The 26,855-nt window shown below is 35.5% G+C and overlaps 1 protein-coding gene across 2 annotated transcripts in view; it reads left to right on the forward strand.

The window, feature by feature from the left end:
• The window catches only part of NCALD (neurocalcin delta), a 561,236-nt gene that overhangs the window by 281,761 nt on the left and 252,620 nt on the right, over positions 1-26,855 (forward strand). For both annotated transcript variants that reach the window (XM_074267943.1, XM_074267935.1), the window contains exon 2: positions 25,077-25,157. The gene's annotated coding sequence lies outside the window, so the exon portion shown is untranslated. The remainder of the gene's footprint in view (positions 1-25,076; positions 25,158-26,855) is intronic.

Raw genomic sequence — 26,855 nt, forward strand, 5'->3', positions numbered from 1 at the left:
AATTGTTCAGTAATGAAGAGAATCATCTACACCCAGAGAGAGGACTGTGGGAACAGAGTGTGGACCACAACATAGAATTTTCATTCTTTCTGTTATTGTTTGCTTGCATTTTCGTTTTCTTTTTCAGGTTTTTTTCTTTCTTTCTACATCTGATTTTTCTTGTGCAGCAAGATAACTGTATAAAATGTATATATCTATATGTATATTGGATTTAACATATACTTTAACATAGTTAACATGTATTGTACTACCTGCCATCTAGGGGAGGGGGTGGGAGGATGGAAAAAATTGGAACAGAAGGTTTTGCAAGGGTCAATGTTGAAAAATTACCTATGCATATGTTTTGTAAATAAAAAGCTATAATAGTAATAATAAATAAAAATAAAACCAGCTCTTAATTTTATTTACTGGTGAAATAGTTTTCTTTCAATTTTATTAATTTCTCCTTTGATTTTCAGAATTTCTAATTTGGTATTAAATTGGGCTTTTAAATTTTGTTCCTTTCTAGCTTTTTAGTTGTATGCTTAATTTATTAATCTCCTCTTTCTATTTTCTTCATCTCTGCCTCTTAGAATTTCAAGTTTCCTTTAAAGTTGCTCATAAAGTCTGTACTGTATACTTTAGAGCAGCTCTTCTTGACTTCCTTAATTATTAGATCTTATTTCCTCTTCTTCAAATTATACTGTTTACACAATGAGGAATGTAAACTCCCTGAGGGAAAGGGATTGTTTTTCGTTTTGCCTTTATCTCTCCCTATCCCTATGGTCTGGTATTTAGTAAATGCTCTCCTGGTTGACTTTAGGGGATGTCCCTACCTGGACCACCTAGTTTCTTATCTGCAAAATGAGGACTCTGAAAGTGCTCTGCAACCCTTGGTCTATAGTCTCTTCCCTCCAACTAATAAATGTCAGTTAGATTGAATCAGATGAATCTACAGCTATCTACTTTCCTAGGATTTTTGATTTTATCCTAAGGACTTTTTCATAGTGGGAAGTAACCAAGTTCAATCACAGGTCAGACTCAGTCATGCAGTTATTGTACAGCTGGGGAGTGAAGATTGATTCTGTCTTTATCTCTTGAGGGTGGGAATCCTGAAGAGAAGATTGCTGAACTGTTTCTGCCCTTGGTTTACCTACCCACACTACAAATTGAACTATAAAAAGAATTAGAACTGGCCAAGATACAATCCAGAAATGGGTTATGTGCTTTCCCTGCATGTGTGGGTCCAGGAGGGAAAAAATAAAAGGGAAATATTTTGGTTTCCAGGGAACAATTCTAAAAGGGCAGTTCTGAAGGATTGGCAGTTATTTGTGAAAATGATGTGATTTTGGAAAGTTGGGCAGGCAACAGGGTGTTTGCAGTGGAGCATGAAAGGAGGAAAAGCTGAGGCATAGATATTAGGAAAAGAGTTTGCAAAATGTCATCAGATGCCAAAAGGGGAAGAATTGCTGGCAGAAGGAAAGGGATCATAGCAAATTGGAGCAGCCACCTGGTTTTCTGGTTTAACACTTGTCAGAGTTCTCATTGTTCTGTGTTATGTTGTCCTTACTTGAATCCTTGTTGAAATTGAGAGCTTTTTTAAAAAAAGGCTATATATCTTCCTTCTGTTGCCGTTTAAACTGTGCTTCCCTGCTGTTCACAAGATTGGTTCTTCTCACTCTTTGTAGGGGGTCTTCCATTTCTGAGTATTTGGAGCTGTAGCGGGAGTTCTTTGGGCTGAAGTACATCAAAACAGTGCTCCCCTGTGGAAACTGAGAGCTTTATAATGTTTCCCCAGGGAAAAAGGGAAAACATTCAACTGAATCTTGTCGAAAGAACATAAATTGTCCACTTTCAATAATTAGGCATGATTAAGAGTGCCAACTATGTAAACTTCACTTATAAAGATAGAAAGCCCATCCTCATTTGCTCATCAGAACTGTCCTTCCCCTTCTTGTGCCTCTGAACAGACTGTTTTCTGTTCTTACAATGTACTCCCTCACTATTGACACATCTTAGCATCCTCACTTTCTTCAAGATTTAACTTAATAATTTTGAATTATACCCTAAGAGCCATCAAACTGTGCACAGCCTTTGACCCAGGAATACTGCTACTAGGTATGTATCCCAAAGAGATCATAAAAAAGGGGAAAGGACCTTCATGTACAAAAATATTTATAGCAGCTTTTTTATGGTGGGAAAGAATGGAAAATTGAGGGGAAATCCATCAATTAGGGAATGGCTGAACAAGATGTGTTATCTTAATGCTGTGGAATACTATTGTGCATGTGGATTTCAGAAAAACCAGGAAAGACTTAAATGAACCGATGCTGAATGAAATGAGTAGAACCAGGAGAACATTGTATATAGGAACATTGTGTGATGATCTACTGTGATAGACTTAGCTCTTTTCAGCAATGCAATGATTCAAAACAATTCTGAAAGATGCAAGATGAAAAATGCTATCTACATGCAGATAAAGAACTGATGGAGTTTGGATGCAGATGAAAACATACTGTTTTTACTTTTTTTTTGGGGAGGGAGGCTTTTCCTTTTTGGTTTGTTTCTTTTTTCACAACATGATTAATGTGGAAATATGTTTAACATGATTGCACATGTATACCCTATATCAGATTTCTTGCCATCTTGGGGTGAGGAAAGGAAAGGAAAGAGAGAGAGAAAAAGTTGAGCTCAAAATTTTATAAAAATGAATGTTAAAAACTATATATATAATTGGAAAAAATAAAACACTATTTACATTAAAAAAGACAACTTAAGCACTACTTCCTACATGGTACCTTTTCTAGACCCTCCAGCTATTTCTACTCCTTCCAGTGAAATTATCTTTCATGCACAAGGTTCACTGTTCCTTTAGCACCCTTTATTATTAGTTTAACAATGAAAGGATAGAAAAAATTGTTGGTAAAGGTAAAAGTTTATAGTGATTATCAAATGAAATAAGATCACTGTTATAAAGAAAATTTTGGTGCCTAATAGTAATAGGAAGAGGTCTTTGTTTAATAAAATGATAATTAGCATTTATAGAGTGTTTTAAAATATGTAAAGTGCTTTAAATATGTTAACTTATATGATTCTTACAACAATCCTATGAAATAAGTTAGTATTGTCCCTATATTACAAATAAGGAAGCTGAGGCTTAGAGGGTTAAAAGTTAAAAGTAACCTGGGCATTACATAGCTAGTAGGGATCTGAGGCAGGCTTTGAATTTAGATCTTCTACCTCAAAGTTCTGTGTTCTCCCCACTGTGCCATCTACTGCATCATTCACCAGAATAAATTGCTAATATATCTGCATGAAGAAATATAATTTTCAATGGGATTTGGACAGTTTTGGACAGAAAGTGATCTGTTGAATAAACATAAAGACTAAATTTTTTTGCAGATGATGTAGAATTATAAGTGAATTGCTTGTGTGAGAATAATTTGACATTTTAAACAACCTGAAAAAGATCCTAATCCATTAAAAATGGAAAATATAAATGTAATAAAAAAGTTTTAAGAACATAATAAAGTGGACAGCCATGTCGAAGCCTTTAGAGCTGCAAAACATTGTCTAATATGTACTTTATTGGCATATGTATAGTTCTTTCTAAAGAGGATAATGAGAATTCACATAAACATTTAGAAATAAAGTGTATTTTTAAAAGGATTAAAAAGAGACAGCTAGGTGATGCAGTAGCTAGCCTAGAGTCTGGAAAACTCATCTTCTTTAGTTCAAATTTGTCTTACCCAGATTGGTCAAGTCATTTAACCCCATTTGCCTCAATTTCCTCATCTGTAAAATGAGATGGAGAAGAAAATGCCAGACCATTCTGATATCTTTACAAGAAACCCCCAAATGGAGTCATGAAGAGTCAGACATGACTGAAAAATGACAACAATGATGAAAATTGAAGAGAGTGGAACTTCTTAAATGAAAAGTTAGACTTTAAAATTCAAGGGGCTTGCATTTAAGTCACTGAAGTCCTAAGGACTTGAGGAGGAAGAATCTAACACAGGAGAAGAATTAAAAACAAAGCAATGGAGCTAAAGAGCTGCTTTATTCAGAGATGTGGACAATTAAAGGCAGTCATTGGACAGAATACTTTAAGTGAGAGATTGCTGATTGGTCAGAGAAAGAAATGATTTCACTGGCCAAGAGCTCCAGTAACAGCTATTGTCCTTTAGTACTATCTAGGTTTGGAGAAAACTGGGAGCTAGTTGGAGAATGTTCCATCCTGATGCATAATTAGCTGACAAGATGCAGCTAGATGGCTCTGAAGTCACGAGGACCTGAGTTCAAATTCAGTCTTAAAACTTAACACTTACTAGCTTTGTGATCCTGGGCAAGTCACTTAATCCAATTGTCTCACCAAACAAACAAACAAATAGATGAATGAATCACTGATTGGACTAGTTGCATTGCCCAAGATCAGTTAAACTTTGCAGTTATTTGATTTAAAGAGACCTGATATAAAAATGTCTTTTTTAAGGCTCATGGCAAATTGAAGAGCCTGTAAATGCTTAAATAAATGTGTGAATAGAGAAAAAAAAATTCCAGTTAAAACGTATCAAAAAAACAACAATAGTCAAGCAGGACATATTCCTGTGTGGATGAATAACATTGAAGGCCACACTCCAGAGCAGTGAGATACCCTTAGCACAATGGTTTTCTTCCCTTGTAGACTTTCTTTAGAGGTTCCTGTAAATTTGTATGTACTGTTGGGATAGGTTGATCTGAGTTTATGTGTGTACTCTGATGTATATTTTTATATATTCTTTTGACTTAATGTGTTAGTGTCTATGTCATTTCTTTTTTTGTTTGTTTGTTTGTTTAATGGTTATGTTGGATATCTAAAAGTACTACTAATGTAAGTGGTTAACTGTGCAAAAGGAACACAGCCATTTTACCTTAGGAAAGACAGATTATATAGATTAAAAAACACATGAGGACTCCATAGCAAGAGTGATGAATAGGGGAAATGTATTTCCCTTGAACAAGATTAATTACTTCTAGGAAAGAATTTGAATAAAACAGATAGAACTTCCTGTCTCTAGGAACTAAGACCTGAAATGTTTTTAGTTTCAATACTCAGCACCATTTCAGTGCCTCAGTTGCCTCTCTTTTCTGATTGGAAGGCTGGAAGATGAAGCAATGAATCCCTTCCAAGGCCTCCCTTTAGAGAGGGCTCAGACCTTTCCAGCTAATTCGTTATTCCCCATAAGCTGCTCTATTTGGTTTCAACTCCACAAAAATCATAGTTCCCCTCAACTGCTCAACACTAACAGATACCCTCTGGCGACTCTCTGCTCTTTCCAGATTGTTTTGTGTATTCCCCCATTAGATCATAAACTTCTTGAGGACAGGAACTGTCTTTCTTTTTCTTACTTGTCTTCCTAGTACTTCACAGAGCCTGGAACATAGTAGGCTCTTTTTTTTTTGTTTGTTTGTTTAATTTTTATTTTATTTTATAATTATAACTTTTTTTTTGACAGTACATATGCATGGATAATTTTTTACAACATTATCCCCTGCACTTACTTCTGTTCAGATTTTTTCCTTCCTCCCCCAACCCCCTCCCCCAGATGGCAAGCAGTCTTATACATGTTAAATATATTACAATATATTCTAGATACAATATATGTGTGTAGAACCGAATTTCTTGTTGCACAGGAAGAATTGGATTCAGAAGGTAAAAATAACAGTTTACACTCATTTCCCAGTGTTCCTTTTCTGGATGTAGCTGATTCTGTCCATCATTAATCAATTGGAATTGGATTAGCTCTTCTCTATGTTGAAGATATCCACTTCTGTCAGAATACATCCTCATACAGTATCATTGTTGAAGTGTATAATGATCTTCTGGTTCTGCTCATTTCACTTGGCATCAGTTGATGTAAGTCTCTCCAAGCCTCTCTGTATTTCTCCTGCTGGTCATTTCTTACAGAACAATAATATTCCATAACATTCATATACCATAATTTACCCAACCATTCTCCAATTGATGGACATCCATTCATCTTCCAGCTTCTAGCCACTATGAAAAGGGCTGCCACAAACATTTTGGCACATACAGGTCCCTTTCCCTTCTTTAGTATTTCCTTGGGATATAAGCCCAGTAGTAATATGGCTGGGTCAAAGGGTATGCACATTTTGATAACTTTTTGGGCATAATTCCAGAGTGCTCTCCAGAATGGTTGGATTCTTTCACAACTCCACCAACAATGCATCAGTGTCCCAGTTTTCCCACAGCCCCTCCAACATTCATCGTTACTTGTTCCTGTCATCTTAGACAATCTGACAGGTGTGTAATGATACCTCAGAGTTGTCTTAATTTGCATTTCTCTGATCAATAGTGATTTGGAACACTCTTTCATATGAGTGGAAATAGTTTTAATTTCATCATCTGAAAATTGTCTGTTCATATCCTTTGACCATTAATCAATTGGAGAATGGCTTGATTTCTTATAAATTAAAGTCAATTCTCTGTATATTTTGGAGATGAGGCCTTTATCAGAACCTTTAACTGTAAAAATTTTTTCCCAATTTGTTACTTCCCTTCTTATCTTGTTTGCATTAGTTTTGTTTGTGCAGAAACTTTTTAATTTGGTGTAATCAAAATTTTCTATTTTGTGATCAATAATTGTCTCTAGTTCTCCCTTGGACACAAACTCCTCCATCCTCCACAAGTCTGAGAGGTAAACCATCCCATGTTCCTCCAATTTATTTATGATTTCATTCTTTATGCCTAAATCTTGGACCCATTTTGATCTGATCTTAGTATGTGGTGTTAAATGTGGGTCCATGCCTAGTTTCTGCCGTACTAATTTCATAGTAGGCTTTTAATAAATGTTTCCTCCATATTGACTAGATCTGATAGTATGAGAGCAGGTTGGAATGAGAAGGCTTACCTTAGGAAAGGAGGAGCTGGCATGTCAACAGAGAAATATGAGACCCTAGACACAGGGAGTCAATAGTATGAAGTGACAAGTTGAGAAGGATAGGGACAAAGAAAAGGTTGCCAGACTTGGCATTTTAAGCAGTCTTTAGTAACTTTGAAAAGAATAATTTCAGTTGAGTTATGAGTTCAGGAACCAGATTTAAAAATGTTGAGGGTTGAATGAAAGTAATGGAAGTAAAGGCATCAAGTATAAACTGCTTTTTCTGATTTGTCTGAAAAAAAGGAGAAAAGATATAGGACAATAGCATGAGGGGATGGTAGATTCTAGAAAAAGGTTTTTTTCCCCCTAAAGATAGGAGAGAATTAGATATGTTTGAAGTCAGTAGGAAGGGAAATATAATTCAGTTAATAAACATTTATCAAGCTTCTATTATTTGATAGATATTGTGTCAAGCATTGGACATGTAAAGAAGGTAAAGAAAGTTTCTCCTCGCAAGAAACTCACATTCCAATGAGGGAGAAAACTTTCAAACATCTATGTTACATCCAAGATATTTGCAGGACATATTATAGATATTATCAAAGAAAAAAATAAGATTAAGATAACTAGAAAAAGCTTCTTTGATAGGGTAGGACTTTAGTTGGAACTTGAAGGAAGCCAGGGAAGCAAGGCAAAAAGAAGAGGAAAGGGAGCATTCCAGACATAGAGGACAGAGAAAATTTCTTGAGTTGGAAATGTAGTGTCATATACAAGAAAATAACTATCAAGCCAATGTCACTAGATCACAGGATATGCAGAGAAGAGCAAGACTGGAAAGGTTGGAAGGGGCCAAGTTATGAAAAAATTTAAAAGCTAAGCCAAGGATTTGATTTGATATTTGATCTTGGAGGAAATAGGAAGCCCCTGGAGTTTATTGAATAGTGGAGTGACATGATCACTTTGATAGCTGAATAAACAATGGACTGGAGTAGGAAAAGATTTGAGGAAGAGACCAGACAACAGACTTTCACAGGTCTACCATGAGGTGATGAGAAACCAATAGGTAAGGAAAACTTAAAGATTAAGAGAGAGAAAATGTTGAGAGAGTTAAATCTTCTGGAAAAGACAACAGAGGATGAGATCAAGCACATAGGTAGACATTAATCTTAACCAGGAAAAGGGTAACCAAAAGAGTGTGAAAGGATGCAAGGGATTTTGAGATAAAGAGGAAGGAAAAAGAAGGAACTCACATCACCTGACTTCAATTTCTCAGTAAAGAGGTGGGGTCCTTAATTGAGAGAGAGGAGAGAGAATTGTTGTGAGAGGCTTTGGGAGGAAGCCAAGGTTTTGAGAGGGAAACTAAGAGTTTGAATGGATTCTGTAGGGAATGGGACTGGGAATCTACTAGGAAAGAATATTCAGAGGATATGCTCAGGTAATGTCTTGAATCCTATTTGACTCCATTAATAAGGACTATTTTCTAGCATTGATGATGCCTGCCTGTATAAGAATACAAGTGGCAGTTGTCACCTATTTGACCTATTAGTCAATCAATAATTTGATGAGGATTTTGCTCTGGTATAGATGATGTCTCTTATCCTTGCTCCCCATTGTCACTTTAAGATCTCTCCTTTCTTCCACCACTCATAACTTTCTTTCTTTGAAGTTTACCACACAAATAAACACACATCTTGTTTACTACACAATTAAATTCCTGATAGCTGTTATCTATAGATCCCCCAAGTAATTTCTCTTCTTCTTCAATGAGTTTGATATCTGGCTTAACAATTTTTCTCTCCTTTCCAACTATTACCCTCATATGTTGATTCTCCCTTATATACCCTAACCAGTTTCTCAACCTACTGTCTTCTGATGAGATACTACTCCACCTCAGATATACACAAATTAAGTCATACCTTTGATATTGTCATTGCTCACAAATATATCACCTTTTTGTTCAAGAATTCTGAAATCTCATCTTACCATATATCCCTCTGCTTTTCTTTGTATAACTCTACTCTTCAACTGCATCATGACTGCCAATCCCTTGACCCCTCTACTCTCTCTATTGTACCACCTCTTCTCCATAAGCCACTCTTTTCTCTTCTCACCATTTTGATCCCTGGTGAACCAATTCAACTCTGCACTGACTTGCTCTCTTGAATCTTCACCTTCCTTATTATATCACTAATTACATCCAGGGAAGACTCAACCTTGAATTACTCCCACCACAAATCTCAACCGGTCCTTCCGACTGCCAGGAAATCCTACTCTACTTCCCTTATCAATTCACTATCTCACTCTCCAAAATAACTCTTTCATACTTTTCATCCTTTCTCAAACTTTTCATAAGTTTCTCTCAGCTGAGCATTTCATCTTCTACTTTAACAAAAAATAAGGCCATTTGTCATGAGCTCCCTTTTCTCTCCACTTCCTTATCTCTTATCACTCAGATGCCTTCTGTCACTATTCCCTTGTTCCCTTTTTCACACATGATGAAATGGATTTATTCCTTACCAAGACTAACCCATTTCCTTGTTCAACTGATCCCACACCATCCTGTTTCCTCCAAAAGATTACTATTTCTGTCATGCTCACTCCTTAAGTTTTTATTTGTAATCTCTTCCTATCTACTAGCTCATTTCCTACTGCCTACAAACATGTTCATATCTCCCTCATCCTGAAAAAAACAAAAAGCAAAACAACAACAAAAAAACACCTCACTTTATCCTTCCATGTTTTCTATCATCCTAAATGTATTCTGCACTTTGTAGCTAAACTCTTCTACAAAAGTCATTTACATAGCTGCCTCCATTTTGGGTCCTCTCTCTCTGTTCTTAATCCCTGACAATCTGGCTTCCATCTTCATTATTATACTCAAACTACTCTCTTCAAAGTTACTAATGATCTCTTCGTTGCCAAATCCAAAGTCCTTTTTTCAATCTTCATTCTTCTTGATTTTTTTTCTGTTGCTTTTGCACTGTTGATCATTCTCTTTTCCTTCATTCTCTCTTCTCTCTAGGCTTTTGGGATATCACTCTTTCCTGACTTTCCTCCTACCCATCTAATTGTTCCTTTTCTGTCTCCTTTGCTTGATCCTCCTCCAAATACCTCCCTCTAACCATAAGTGTCCCTCAGGATTCTGTCTTGAACCCTCTTTTCTTTTCACTCTATACTGCTTCATTTGATAATTCATAAACTCTATTGTAATATTCTATTACAATCCCTATGCTGATGATTTTTTTTCTTTTCTAAATTAGTCAATCAAAAAATAAACGATTTTAGTTTTCAACATTCATTTTTTGTAAGATTTTGAGTTCCAAATTTTTTTCATTCTCTTCCTTCCCCTCTCCTCAAGACAGCAGGCAATCTGATGTATGTTATATGTGTACAATCATTTAAAAAAATATTTTAATAGTTTTTATTTACCAGATATATGCATGGGTAATTTTACAGCATTGACAATTGCCAAACTTTTTGTTCTAATTTTTCCCCTTCTTCCCCCCCCTCCAGATGGCAGGTTGACCAATACATGTTAAATATGTTAAAGTATAAATTAAATACAATATATGCATACATGACCAAACAGTTGTTTTGCTGTACAAAAAGAATCGGATTTTGAAATAGTGTACAATTAGCCTGTGAAGGAAATCCAAAATGCAGGCGGACAAAAATAGAGGGATTGGGAATTCTATGCAGTGGTTCATAGTCATCTCCCAGAGTTCTTTCGCTGGGTGTAGCTAGTTCAATTCATTACTGCTCTATTGGAATTGATTTGGTTCATCTCATTGTTGAAAATGGCCATGTACATTAGAATTGATCATCATATAGTATTGTTGTTGAAGTTGTATAATCATTTTAAACATATTTCCACATTAGTCATGTTGTGAAAGAAAAATCAAAGCTAAAGGAGAAAGTCACAAGAAAGAAAAAAAAAAAGACAAAAAAGATGTTAATAGAATGCTTTTATTGGCATTCTGTCTCTAGGGTTCTTTCTCAGGCTGTGGATAGTGGACTTGTCTTGATCATTGTATTGCTGAGAATATCTAAGCCAATTATAGTTGATTATCATACAGTCTTGCTAATGTTATATCAATGTTCAATTCTACTTACTTCATTCAACATCAGTTCAGGCAAATCTTTCCTGAAATCAGCCTGCACTGATTCTTTCCTACTGCTAGGAAAACCTACTCTACTTCCCTTATCAATTCATTATCTCACTCTCCAGAGCAATTCTTTCATACTTTTCATCCTTTCTTCAGCTTTCATCAGCTTTTTTCTTATAAAGTAATAATATTCCATTACATTTACATACCACAAGTTATTCTAAGTTGATGATTTTCAAATCTATCTTTCATGCCCCCAAGCTCTATACTGACCTCCAATCTTATATCTCTAATGACCTTTTAGACATTTAGACTGGTTGTCCAGTAGACATCTTAAATTTAATATATCCTAAGCAGAACTCAATAATTTTCCCCCTAAATTTCACCCTTCCTACCTTCCCTATTACTTTATAGGGCAACACCATCCTCCTTCAGGTCCTAGATTCCTCACTCTCTCCCAACTGTTGCTTACACCTGCATCCTCACCTTGCAACATCTCCCTTAGACCATACTTCCCCCCCATTCTAGTGCAAGCTCTCATAATCTCACATTTTCTGGTAGGTCAGCTTAACTCCATTCTTTTCTCTCCAGTTATCCATTCAGTCACTATAGTTATTTTTCTAAAAAAACAGGTCTGATCATGTCACTCCCTAATCAATAAATTCTAATGGCTCCCTGTTAACCTCCAGAAACAAATATGAAATGTTCTGTTTGGCATTCAAAGCTTTTTATAACCTAATCTGCTTCTATCTATTCAGATCCTCATCAAGGAATATAACAGTGATTCAATTGGATGCAGTTCCCTTTAACCCCTACACAGTTTCCTATGGAATGCACCCAGTATGCTGACTCACATGAAAGTGGGTAGTCCTTTTAGGCCACTGGATCATTATGTCTTTGGCATCTGAGAAGTTATACGAGTTTTTCAAGTCTTTATCCCTGAACCAGTCAGATCCTTAAGAGACATTTCTTTCCTACTTGCTTACCATTACTGTTTTTGCTTATGCATCGGTTCCTCCTTTTATGTAATAGAAAATTAGACAGCTACCAAATCTTTTTCTGATGTGACCTGGGAGGAGTTTTTACTTTCTCTAAAGAGACTAGAGATACTATCCCTATCTCAGTGGGAGAGGATCCATGGAAAATGGAATGGAAACTGATACCATTTGAGTGTCTCACAAGCAAGAGAGATGTACCACTGTACCACTACCATATTCATGGGCAAAAAGTAGTTTCTCATAAACAGAAAAGCAGATACCACAAGAGATGGATTATCTATCTATCTATCTATCTATCTATCTATCTATCTATCTATCTATCTATCTATCTAATCTCTGAATCCCCCCAACACCTTTGACTTAACATAGATAAAGCTTTGAGATAAACATGAACTCAACTTTCTGTTCCTTGGGACAATTCTATTACAGTTGGGACTCCTATACCTAGATTAGTGAAGGACAAAATGAGAGGATACTGCAATATAGGCAGAAGGGCCCTAAAAATAGAGTTGAGAGGACCTGAGAGGGCAACTTTAGAATTTTACATAGTGTCATCCTAGCCTAAGGTTTCTCTCTAGCTAGGGCTGTTGGCTCATGCAAGAGAGTTAAAAGTGAACGTTTATTCCTAGGAGAGCAGCTATAGAGATGTCTCTGAGTTTTCCACAGAATATATTCCTCCCTAATCACCAGCAAAAGGAACTGTTTCATGATTATTGAAAATACAGAATATAAACTTCTTGAGGACAGAACCGATTTGATTTTTCTCTTTCTGTTCCTTACATCTAGCTGAATGCCTTATACATAATAGTTAATTAATAAATATATTTTTTAAAATGAGACAAATGCTAAGTTCCTTGATAAGAATTATTAGTCTTGAAGCATTGTCATGGGGGATGAGGTTGATATTGGAGTTAAAGATTTGTTAAGCATAAGCATAAGCATTTTGCTAGTAGATGCTTAGTTCAGAAATAGTGTACAGGAAGTTGGGGGTGGAGTTGGGGAAAGGAATAAAGCTCTGAGGCTGGAAGTAAAGCCACGATTTCCTTTAGAGAGCTACACAGTGGGAGGAGAGAATCAACAGTCATTTATGGGTGTGTTTGTATATTCATGTACTCTCAAATATATGTCTGTTAAAGGGAGAGAGGGGAAAGGGAGGGGGACCATGCCTTCCTCCTTGTCATTGAAACATACTATTCCCTTGCTCTGTCTCCTCCACCCCCACCACACTCACTGCTGCCAAGCAGTACTCATCAAGTCACTGGTTCTCAGAGTCCATCTACTCCAATATGTCTCCCAAACAAGATTCTCCTCTAAAATAACACAATAAGTGATTTCCAGACCCCTCTTGGAGATTTCCAGAGATAGGGAATTCATTACAACCCTAATCAGTCTTTGTGACTTTTGGACAGCTCTAATTATTAGGAGGGTTGTTCCCTTGATAGATTTTTCCCTTAATAAATGCATTGTTTATTTTATATCTAGAATGATTTTGTTGGTATCTTCATTTAAAATATTGGTGCAGATTGACAGTAAATAATGAAAATATTTCCAGTTATTTAGAAGTTTTATCTGTAAAAAATGTTTTACTGTTTTATTTTTTCCTAATAATATTTTATTTTTCCAAATACATGCAAAAGATAGTTTTCAATATTCACCTTTGCAATACCTTGTGTTCCAAATTTTTCTCCCTCTCTTTCTTCTTCTCCCTCTTAAGATATCAAATAATCCAATATAGGTTAAACATATGCAATTCATCTAAACATATTTCATATTCATCATGCTGCACAAGAAAAATAAGATCAAAACTTTCCCTGACATTAAATCAACGTCAGCCTTTCTGTAGTTTCCATGTACTGGTTGGTCTAAATTCATCACTCTGGAATCAAACATCACAAATCTAATCTTTTTTTACACATGAAGCCTTTCACATCATTTAACTACAGCTCCAAATCTTCTCACTTGTTCATTGTTCAGATGTTAGCTGATAATTCCACCTTCTGCAAGAAGCCTATCCTAATCCCTGTTAATGCTAATGCCTTCTTTATGTTGAATTCTTCCAGTATCCTACATATGGTTTGTTTGTGAATAATTATTTACATGTTCTCTACCTTTAAAAGTGATCACTTTTAGGCTTTAATGACTAGAGATTTTGTTCATCTTTGTATTTTCAGCACATAACAGGTGCTAAATTAGTGCTTATTGATTTGAATTGACTTGGCTAGATCTTAACTTCCAAATTCTTTCACCATTAATTAAAGCAAAGCTAGGCAAAGTGTTCTTACACAATACTCACCATCAAGATGAAAATTTAACATTTTATTCACTAATCTAAATGTTTCTTACAGAACTTTATAAAATAAATATTAAAAAAATTTAGTTAAGATGTTTATGTAAGCATGACAAGCAAGGAAATGATAAGGAATTTTTCACTGATGGAGAAAGGGGAAATAGGATTAAATTGTAGTTGGTAAAAATGCCAGTCATCTGGGGAGAATGTCCTTATTAGGGACATAAGGTCATTTATTTTTTCACAGTGAACTGAAGAATCTTCTATGACTATCAGGGATGAGATGCATTGTGCTAACAATGGTAGTAGATGGCAGGCAACTCTGTGCTAATCTTTTTTTTTTTTTTTTAATTTCATCTTTCCTAGTCTCAGTATCACTGTCCTTGACAGAAAACATACAGAATAATAATTCAGTAATCCTATCCTTTTTCTCATTATCCATTATTATCCTTAGTTGTTATATTATCTACCCTATCTGTGATACCTTTTCTTTGCTCTTTCTCTTGTGTCTAACATGGCTTAAAAAGCTTTTTTTTTCATCACCTGCCTCAAACCATTTTCAGTTCTAACAATTCTGATGCTATTCTTAAAAAAACCACACCAGTCATTATTATGATTATGATTATTATTAATTCTCAAATATCTTTCCTTGCTTTCATTTTCTCTATATGTTTTTTAAAAATAATCTAAGTTGTTCAGTGAGATGCCCATGCAATCATGTCAGTCTCTAGAAAATGTTCCTTTTTCTCCTTCACAAGATATTTTTTTCTTTGTGTCTTCAGAATTTCACAGAATTTCGAAATTTGAGTTAAAAAAGCCTTAGCACATATCTCATGCAATCCATATACAAAAAGATTTCATTCTCAAAAGCTTCTTTTTGATATTGACTTCTACTGTAGAGTAGAAATTAATGGGACCCTAGGATCATAGATTTGGACCTGTAAAGGCCATCTAATCCAGCTTCTTCATTGTATAGATAAGGAAAATGAAACCCAAATACCTACCTGTCCTTTCCCTAACTCTAATCTGCTTTCCTGAAATCTAGGGTTCATGTCACACTATTCCTGATTTAAATCTTCCTTGTCAGAAGTTCTAAGGTAGAGTGATCTCTTCTCAGATTTCTTATTATTTCATTATTAGGAACTAGTTTTTCTTTACTAACAATTAAGTCCATAGCAGAAGTTTCCCTTGTGACTTCTTCCACTCATTTTTATTCCACTTTTGCTGTATTTTAAGAAAACAAAATGAGGGATCTGGAACCTGTCAGAGGAACAAATCCCACCTTCATTAAGAAAGCACATATGAACCTATGCAAAACTTTTTCCATAAAAGTCATGAGGTGAGAGAAAACATAAATCTTCTCCCTCTTTCCCTCCAAATCAAGAAAAATAAAGTTTAAAAAGCAAGTTTTAATCTGTATTCAGACACAATTGTTTTTCAGGGTATGAATATTATTTTCCATCATAAATCCTTTGGAATTATCTTGTATTACTGTATTACTAAGAACAGCAAAGTCATTCACAGATGATCATTCAACATTGCTATTACTTCCTCATAGAGGATTTTCAAGATTTTTCTGAGAGCATTTCCCATAGAACAATAAGTATTCTATCATAATCACACACCATATTTTATTCAGTCATTCCCCAATTGATGGGCATTGACTCAGTTTCCAACTCTTTTCCCAGAGAAAAGAGCTGATATAAATATTTTTGTACACATAGGTCCTTTTCTTTAAAAAAAAAATCTCTTTTGGGACACGTGTCAGAGTGGTATTGCATAATTGTATAGCTCTTTGGTCATAGTTCCGAACTGCTTTGCAGAGTGACTGAATCAGTTCACATTCACCAACAATTCATTAATGTCTTATTTTCTCTACATTTCCTTCAACATTGATCATTTCTCCCCCCAGCCACCTGCCCCTTTCTTTAGTCATTTCAGTGTTAATTTTGGCTTCCTCTTGTTGATGCATTCTCTGGGAGTAGCTAGATAGTACAGTGGATAGAATGTTGGACTTGGATCCAGGAATACCCGAGTTTCAATTCTGTCTTGCACATTTACTAGCTGTGTAACCACAGATAAGCCATTGAACTGATGTCTGCTTCAGTTTCCTCATGTGTAAAATGGGGATAATAATAGTACGGATCTCTCAAAGTCATAGTGAGAAATCAAATAACACCGACAGTACAAAGCATTCTGCAAACCCTGAAGCATTCGATAAATGCTAGCTATTATTGAATTATTGACATTTTAATTATTACTAAAATGGTAATAATTTTTCTTCATTGCTCAGTAGGAAAGAGGGAAGCTGAGTTGAATAAGGTTGGAAGAAGATTATCTTTTTTTAACTTGGTAAGAACTGGCAGCAAAAGAATTGCCATCAAGCTATACAATATATGTAGTCCTGCAAGTAGAGGAGTTCAGAACATTAAGAAACTCCACCCAGAAATTTCCTGGTATATTTGGAATGAGGGTAAGTGGTGAGGTGAAAGGAACTAGCATGACTCCTTTTAACTTCCTGTGATGCTCTCCCAAGCTATTTAATATTTCCCTAATGGCTCTGCTTTTATTCATTTTCAGGCACAGATATATCCATATAGGTTCCCAGGTACACACAGGTTCTGTTAGTACTTGTTTACTCTTTCTATATATAACTCTTTCCAGGTCCAAAGCAGAGGTCAGTAAGCTGCCTTTCCATTTTGCAAATAGCAAGGATGGGGGAAGGTGATGAACAAAGCAGGTTACTACCATGCAACTGAATTTTCTTTTTCTAAAAGAAGAGGAAGTTTGCTGCTGCACTGAAAGATAACTATTTTCAATGAACAGGAAAAGAAAGGAAGGAAGGAATAGACCACTTAGAGAGCAGGGAGGAGAGTTATATCAACTTAAGGAAGCTGTTTAGATCAGATGACTTTAGAAAACTTTAAGAGCATTGATCACATATATACATACATACATACATATATATATATGTATATATATATATATATATATATATATATATATATATATATATATATACACACACACACACCACATACACAATTGAAATTGGTTGTGATCATAGATTATAATACTTATTGAAACATTGCATGTTAATCTCCCTCTAATCTTACTTTGATATATTGGATTAGGGACAATATGAAATATTTGGAATACACACATGAGTTTCTCATTTGAGAGAAAATGCATATTTTTAAAGAGAGAGGGACCTTGCTTCCCTTCATCTCTAACTCCCATAGCATCAGCTTCCAGAAAAGGTAACACATTTTAGATTTCATTCATGGCCTAGAGAGTAATTAATATATTGATAAAGTAATGGTCTTGAAATGTTTAGTTCTTTGATATCACTTTAGGACATAGAAGAAGGCACCAAGGAGGAGGCAATTTTAATGATACAGAATATGCATAACATTAAAAAATCAGGTGAACAATGGGTTAATGGTCAGATATGCCAATGGATAGACCATCCGCACATTTCAAGGTTCAGTGCAACTTAAACACATCATCATTGAATAGTCCCTCCACCTTCCTATTATCTGCCTTCTCTTTCTTCAGTCTCTTTTGTTGGGTCATTTTCAATGAATTAATTAATTTATGCATGAATGAAAAAGGTCTTATTCAACACTTACTATGTATAAAGTACTGTGGAATCTCAGTAGAGAAGCAAGACAATCCTTATCATCAAGGAATTCAGTCTAATTGGGAAGGGGAGAGATAGAGATTAGAAGGGCAAGAAATCTAGCATTCATTAAGCACCTGTTATGTGTTTTGTTAAGTGCTTTAAATATTCTGTATAAGAGGTTTCAGCTACAAGTCAGATGGAAAAGTCCTTGGTCCTTAGAAGGTAATGACCAAGCAAAATGGTAATTCATCTTCTTTAATGTTATTTTCACAGACACATACACTTCCATTTCATCATACCATAGTCCCTAATTGGGATGATCTCATGGCTCTATCCTGAGCCCATTTTTCTTGTCTTCTTATATTCTCAGTGACCTCATCAGCTCCTCTGAGTTTAATTATCATTTCTTATGATGAGCTCAATGATTTCAGAAAAACTTGGAAAGGCTTGCACAAAATAATGAAGAATGAAATGAGGAGAACTAAGAGAACATTGTATACAGTAACGGCAATATTGTTTTAAGAATGACTTTGAGTGAATGAGTCATTTTGACTATTATAAATAATCAAATTATCTAAAAGGTTATATAAAGAAAGATGCAATCTGCATCCAGAGAAATAACTGTTAAATAGAATTATGTACAGAATGCGTTTACACATATACACCCACACTTGTGTGAGTGTGTGTGTGTGTGTGTGTGTGTGTGTGTACCATTTGTCTAATGGTAGCAGTGGGAAAAAGAAAAAAATTGTATAAGTTTGTTATATATTTGGAGGGAATAGAAAGTTGTGCATGATGGATTTGCAGTTTCATGTGCAGTTATCTTTTCAGGTGTATTGCAATACAGAAGAGCTTCTTTTCTTCCATTAACACAAAATAAAATAAAAACTTATCATTTCCATGTTAATCAGTTCCTGATCAATATTTTCAGCCAAAGCATAGGTGCAAAAGAAATGGTTCTAACTCTACTCGGACTCTTCCTCTTTGCTTAGTAAATTCCTATTACCTCTTACCTTCCTAATGTACAATGTCATTGAATCTCTACCTACCAAAATATAAACTATCCCTTCTTCTCAATTCACTAATAATTTTCTCAGCACCATTGATATCAACATTATTCCTCCTGTGACACACTCCAGTTCTATTTGTCTCTTGCAACATGTCATTTGAAATTCCCTTCCGATAATTAACAGACTTCTCCCTCTCCCCCAGTGAGATTGAATCTGGTGCCATATTTTTCAGTATGATCACATCATTTCTCATACTCCCCTACTTTACTCACTAATCTACCATTATAACTCTCTTCTTCTTTGACATTCTCTAAATTTTTCTTTCAGTCTAGATGCTGGTGGCTTTTAGTTCCTCAGCCCTCCAGGTCTTTATTCTTCAGTCTTAAAAAGTTCATTATGTGGCTCAAAGTCTTCCTTGACACCATGATTCTTGCCTTTATATGAGAAGACTTTACCATATGCTTTGATCACTCAGTTCCTCAGTGTACTCAACTTCCATGGATATATTCATCCATTCCATTTAGCTACATGCAGGGAGGTCATTTCCTTCATTTCATCATAACTTCTGCAATCAAAAACTCTGAAATTACTTTTTAATGATCACAATCTTTCCTCATTCTTTCTTTCCCTATGTCTGATGTATCCCAACTTATTCTTCCACCTCATTGTAGTTTCTATTTTCTTTATATTTTCTAAGGTTATGGCCACTGATTTGCCTTCATTTTTGTTTCTTTCCAATCTCATACTTTTAAAAAGTTCAGTTCTATACTGTCTTCTACTTTTAAGCATCATATTTTCATGTGCTATTTTCCATTTAAGCCATATTATACCCCAATCCTGGATTACTCCCAACATCTTCCTCCTCTGATCCTGCTCATATGCTACTGAATGGAACTGAAGAAAGCCAAGCAATATGTTGACTGGATCCAGTACAAATTTATGTTATCTAATCTCAAACAAGTCCTCACTGTGGTGAGGAAAAAGTTTTATTCCTCCCTAATTGATTCTCTGTCCTACTCTCCATGATGGAAAAAATCAAACCTTCTCTTCTCTCTCTGTATCTCCCACACCTCTCTCTATACTGACTCTTACATCTGAAGACCTTGCTTTACAGAGATCAATCTCCATGGGCTCCTATTTTCCCCCATTTCTTCATCTTACAAGTGCTTGACATCATCTCCAGCCTTTTCTTTATTATTCTAGTCTCTGTTGAAGAAGATACCCTTTTGCTTGCCAAAATGTACCCCTTATCTCATCCATTTTTTTGCTTTCTTCAGTAAATTTATTACCTCAGTTATTTCTTTCGTCTTCAATCTTTCCTTTTCTTCTGACTCCTTTCCTGATACCTACAAATACACTCAAATTTTTCCCCTCCTTCCAAAAATCCAAACAAAAACCCATCTCCTTAGAACCCTATTGTTCTCTCAAGTTATCATCTTGTATCTCTCATTCTTTTCTCAACCTAACTCCTAGGGGAAAAATACATACTTATATTCATTGCCTCCACTTTTTCTACACTCAGGTCTTCCAACTTTATTCCCAAAGCACTATTCATTGAACCACTTAAATGCCAGATAGTTCATATTTCCCTAGAGGCTATATAAGTACAATTTCATAATTTTGCATTTGTGGACAATGAGACCAGGAAACTTTAGTTTTTTAAATTTAATTTCTTACTTTTCTTTCTTTCTTTCTTTTTATTTTAAAAAATTAACAATAGCTTTTTATTTTCAAAATGCATGCAAAGATAATTTTCAACATTCACCCTTACAAAACTTTGTGATCCAGAATTTTGTCCCTCCCTCCCCTCTATCCTCTTCCCCTGGACAGCAAATAATCCTAAAAAAAAATTAAACATGTATTATTCTTCTAAACATATTTTCATATTTATCATGCTGCACAAGAAAAATCAGAGCAAAAGAGAAAATATGAAAAAAAATCAAGCAAACAACAAAAAAAGGTGAAAATACCTTGTTGTGATCCACATTCAGTCCCCATAGTCCTCTCTCAGGATAAAGATGACTCTCTCTATCACAAGTCTATTGAAGTTATCCTGAATCACCTCACTGTTGAAAAGAGCCAAGTCCACCACAGTTATCACATAATCTTCTTGTTGTTATGTACAATATTCTCTTGGTTCCACTCACTTTGTTTAGTATTAGTTCATATAAGTCTCTCTGGGAAGCCTGGAGATTTTAAGTAACTTGTCTATATAGTTCAAAGACAGGTGGTAGAGTGCTGGACATGGAGTCAAAAAGACTTGAAGTGTGATCTACCCCCAGATAATTATTTATAGCTTTGTGTAATTTTGGGCAAATTTCCTCTTTTGCCTTAATTTCCTCATTTGTAAAATAGAGATAATAACACCTACCTCACAGAATTGTTATGAGGATCAAATGAAATAGCATATCTAAACTTTAAATGTTTTATGAATGCTAGCTATTAAATTATAGAAGTAGGAATAGGGACTTAGGGGGCAAGACAGAAATGTACAAAACAGTGAAGCTTGTATGTTAGGTCTGTGAATTGTCCTGTTCTCAGCTTCTCCTGAGATAGCTAATCACTACTAAACCCTATGTGAAAGTCTTCTGGAGATGAAAACCAAAAACATGGCTGATTAGGTTTATGGGGGTGGGAAGCAGATAGGTTTTGGCACTGGGGATTTGCCAGACATATGCTAAGAGTAGCCACTATGGCAGCAATAGGATCGCCTGGGAATATGGCCATTTTATATCTTCAACCTCCTATTAAATCCCTTCATTAAACCTCTCTTAATTGGATTCCTTAGTCCCTTTGTTGATTTACCAGAAAGTAGGAGGATCTGATACCTTCACTTTGTTTTTTCTTACTTGATTATTCTATTAGTTCTTCCTTTCTTCATGATAGTTCCTTATGTTCCTTTAATATTTGGAGGAAAAATGAGAAGATCAAGAAAAATGCATCCTTCAGCCCTAGTGAGCTTAGGGATAATACCCAGTTCTTCCTATTCAGCCCTGGACTGGACTCGAAAGAAATCTTTCAACCATAGAGCTAGAATTCATTGGCTGTACTATCCCTTGACCTGGATGCTTCAGAAAGTTCTTGCTTTAGCAACATAAGCGTATAAGTTGCTGAGCTGCACAAAGGGAGATAGATTTAAAAACCAGATCTGTAATTTCATTGACATAGAGAGCTCCTACAGGTGAGCCACCTGTTGACTACTACAAATGCATACCACCCCTGAAATTTCTAGTTTCAGAGATTTGTCTAAAAGGTTAAATTATTTTCTCAGGTTAAGTCAGTAAGTCAACAATCATAGTAATTAGTTACTGGGTGGTGTAACAGATAGAATGCTAGATCTGGAGTCAGGAAGACTCATCTTCCTTCAATTCTCTTCTCAGACACTTTCTAAATGTGCTACCCAAAGTAAGTCAGTTTCCTCATTTGTAAAATGAACTAAAGAGGGAAATTGTGAACCATCTAGTATATTTGCCAAGAAAATCCCAAATGGGTTACAGAGTTGGACATGACTGAAAATGACAATGTACCAGATTACCATCCTGAACAAAAAGAAAGAATCTCTTTCCTCAAAAAGTTTACATTCTAATAGAAGAAAGCAACATAAAATGGTGTTTTAAGGGTAGGAAGGATCAGCCACACCCAGAGAAGGAACACTGGGAAATGAGTGTAAACTGTACATTTTTGTTTTTCTTCCCAGGTTATTTTTATTTTCCAAATCCAATTCTTCTTGTGCAACAAGAAATTCGGTTCTGCACACATATATTGTATCTAGGATATACTATAACATATCTAACATGTATAAGACTGCCTGCCATCTAGGAGAAGGGGTAGAAGGAAGGAAGGGAAAAATCAGAACAGAAGTGAGTACAAGGGATAATGTAAAAAAATACTCATGCATATGTACTATCAAAAAATTATATTTATGAAATAAAAAAAATTAAAAAAAAAATAAAAAAGGATTAGGAAGGAGAAATTGGAGCTGAATGATGTTTATTAAGTCCAAAGAATAAGGAACGGTTGGCTTGGGTCTTTACCTCAAATGGAATGGTCTTGGAAAAATTCACCATTGGTATAAGAAAACCACAAGATCAGAGTCAGTATATATCAAAGATGGAACCTGAACCCAGGTCTTTCTAATTTCAAGTGTAGAAAAAAGATAACAAAACCAAAGACTGTGTGGTTAACACCCTAACTCCATTTGGCCTGTGTGATTTGAATGGCAAAAGCATGACATCAAAACATACATCTCCTAAGATGAAGATTACAGATACTTCAGCCTCTGTCTTCTTTGCTGTTTGTAAAAATAAGTCCCATTGAGCTGAGAACAGTCAGATACTCTAAAAGAAAAATCCCCTCAGCCATTCTTCTCTTTGAAGGAGCTAGTCTGGTTTTTAATTGTATCATTTTTTTTTTTTCTGGTATCGAAGTCCTTATGTGTCTTTGCAAATTCTCTGTCTCTGTCTCTGTTTCTTTCTCCCTTCTTCCTCTCCCTCCCTTCTTCCCTTCCTTCCTCCATCTCTCTCTCCCTCTCCCCTTCTCTCTCCCCTCTTTTTTTCTTCCCCTCTTTCTCTTCTCCCCTTCTCTCTGTCTCTCTCTTTCTCTCCTTTTCTCTGTGTCTGTGTTTCTCTGTCTCTCTGTCTCTGTCTCTGTCTTTTGTCTCTGTCTCTGTCTGCCTCTCCCTCCCTCGTTCTGTCTGTTTCTCTGTCTCTGTCTCTCTGTCTCTCTCTCATACATACAAATAATTGTTGAGATTAATATATGTAGGTCTCTTGGCAAGAATTTTACCCTTGGGGGAAAATAAATTTAAATAGGTCTTCATTTATTATTTTATTCATTAGCTCCAAGGGCACCTTCACATGAAGCTTTTTCATTGTTTGTGCTTCCTCTCACAGTATATTTTGTATTTATTTTGTTCATATTTACTCAGTAGATAGAGAGCTGGCCTCAGGGCCAAGAAGACTAGGTTTCCAGTGCTTCCTTGACACATACTGACTGTGTGATTCTGGGGAAATTACTTAGCCTCTCAAAGATGTAGGCAGCTCATTAATAACTGTGAGTTGCAGAGAATATACTTACCTGCAGTATTATCAAGACAGTCCTTTCTAAGAAGGTCTCTGTGCCTGCAAAATCAGACTCCAGCCCTGTGTTTATAGTAATATATAACATTTATATGCAACAGGTGACAATGGATAGATCAGCAGGTCTGGAGTCAGGAAAACCTGAGTTCAAATACAGCTTCAGATATGTACCAACTGTGTGATCCTGGGAAAGTCACTCAATCTTGTATGCCTCAGTTTCCTCATTGTAAAATGAGCTGCAGAAGGAAATGGCAGACCATTCCAGTATTTTTGCCAAGAAAACCCCCACAGGGCTATGAAGGGTCAGACCTGACTGAAACATGACTGAATAACTACAACATTCACATAACTCTCTAAAGCTTACAAAGTGCTTTGCATATATTATTTCCTTTTATTTTCACAATAGCACTGTATAGTAGATGCTATTACCATTTCTATTTAATAAGTGAGGAAAATGAGGCAGACAAAGGTTAAATGGGTCATATAGCTAGTATCTGAAGTGGGATCAAACTCAGGTCCTCCTTATCTCTAGTCCAGAACTCTATCCATTGTACACCAAACTGCCTCCTTATAGTTAGTTGTATATGTTGAAATCCCCAATATAATATAACCTTTTCCAGGTCAGATGTTTTATATCTGTCTTTTTATCCCCAATACTGAGTGTAGGGTCTAATCACTAAAACCTCCTTCCCTTCTCTATTCTACTCAATAAAATTTTTGTTTGATTGACTTGGATAAAGGACAGGGGGGTGGGAGATACTAGTAATATGCCATTCCTATAATCTAAGGACTTTTTGGCATTTTTCCATTAAGTTTTAAGCTCTATAATCATTTTGAAACTAAATTTTCATTTATTTGGCAGATCAGTGCCCATTAATGTCTCATAGAAAAATTCACACTAGGACATTTTGAACTAAAATGTCAATTCTATTGGTGTGTGTGTGTGTGTGTGTGTGTGTGTGTGTGTGTGTGTGCTTTTTATAGGTATATTTCCTGTTTCCTGTTTGCAGAGCCAAGTTAAAAAAAGTTATCACCCTTACCTCACCTTTTTGTTTCTCTCTCAAATGATTAAGTAAAAAATATTTATTGATTATGAGTGATCTTGATTTCAGGGTTGTCAAGCTGCCTGTTGTGAGATCCATCTTGACATTGGAGAAAGCTTTGCCTGCTGTGGACCTCTGGGCCCAAATATTGTAAGTCTTCCATTTTTTTCTTAATTCTTCTTTAAAATTGTCAGTTAAAAAATCTTTTACATCTTTGAAATTCAAACATGCTGTATTCTCACCTGTGGAATGAAGGTGGGCTTTGTTTTTGGCTGTTTGGAGCAAGAGAGGGATCCTTGCTTGACTTGATATTTTGACACAGGGTTTCAATTTCCATTTTCAATCTTTGAGTACCATGAACGTGGCTGTTAGGAAGAGTCTCTCTTTACTCTCACCCCTGAAACTCCTCTCTAGTTCATACCTGTTCTACAAGGGTTTGGATGAGGTGCAACTGATATATGGAGCAGAATGGGCATATTTGTGGGATCCTTTGCCTATGGCAATGGTTCTTAACCTGGAGTCATGAACTTTCAAAAAATATGTTTTGATAACTGAATTTCAATATAATTGGTTTGTTTTTAATCCTACATATTTTATTTTAAATTCTAAATGCTGAGATGTGGTTCGTAGTCTTCAATGGACTGCAAAAGAGGTCCAAATCATAAAAGGAATGTTAAGAAACTTTTTATCTGTTTTTTTTTTCCTGGATAAAAGGATCAGTAGGTTGTCTATCTTTTTATTTTCCAGTCTCTGCATTTATATCAAAAAACTAAAAGGAGGTGGTGGTGTAATTGATAGCTGAAATTTTTTCTTTCTTATTAAAATCTTTCTGAAAGATCTATCTCTTATCAGAAATATTTAATTCTCTATCAATTTAGAAACAGTATTGATTCCTTGAAAGGGAGATATCATTCTAAGGGACCATGCTTTCTGTATGTTTTTCTTGACAAAGATATTGGAGTGTGTCATTTCCTTCTCTAGGAGACTAAGAGAAACAGAAGGTAAATGACTCACTTAGAGTCACACAACTAGTACTCTTGTGAGGCTGAATTTGAATTCAAATCATCTTTACTCTAAGCCCCAAGTTCTATCTACTGAGCCACCTAGCTTTCTCTAAGAGAGGAGACAACCTATAAATAACTAGGTGCATACAAGATATATACTAAGTGGAAGGTAATCTGAGAGGGAAAGGGACAACTGGGGGAAAAATCAAAAAAATTAACAAAGCATTTATTAAGCACCTATTCTACATCAGGAACTGTACTAGGAGCTAGCAATACAAAATCAAAAATGAAAAATGATTTTTGGTCTCAAGGAGCTTAGATTACCTGGAGGAATAAACGACATAGCCTAAGTAATTATGAGCCAGATACATTACAGATAATTTGTGGTGGGGTTGGGGAAAGCATTGGGGAAATCAAGAAAGACTCCATGTTCAAGATAGCAGTTGAGATGAGTTTTGCAGGGAATTAGGGATTCTAAGAGGCAAAGGGGAGGGATTTATGAAGATGTAATGACTAAAATGAAACGAAAATGAAATAACTAAACTAGGGCCCTCCAGAATGCCGTCTTTTATCTAATTCTCTTTGTCTTCTTTAGTGCCTTCAACAGTGTGGGACACACAGGTGGCATTTAATAAATATTTGCTGTTGTTACAGTAATGTTCATGTGTGTTTTAATTCTTTTAAATCTTGTTCCTTAGTATTTTATTTGCTTATCCTTCGTCTATAAGTTATAATAAGTCTGAAAAGCAATCTACTTTCCACTTATTTCCTTTTCATATTTGGACTGAGTTATATACTTCTCAAAGTCCAATTTGTGGCTAGCTTTGCTTCTGCCAACTGGCCC

The sequence above is a fragment of the Sminthopsis crassicaudata genome, chromosome 1 (genome assembly GCF_048593235.1).
Source record: "Sminthopsis crassicaudata isolate SCR6 chromosome 1, ASM4859323v1, whole genome shotgun sequence".
In the NCBI taxonomy this organism is placed as follows: domain Eukaryota; kingdom Metazoa; phylum Chordata; class Mammalia; order Dasyuromorphia; family Dasyuridae; genus Sminthopsis; species Sminthopsis crassicaudata.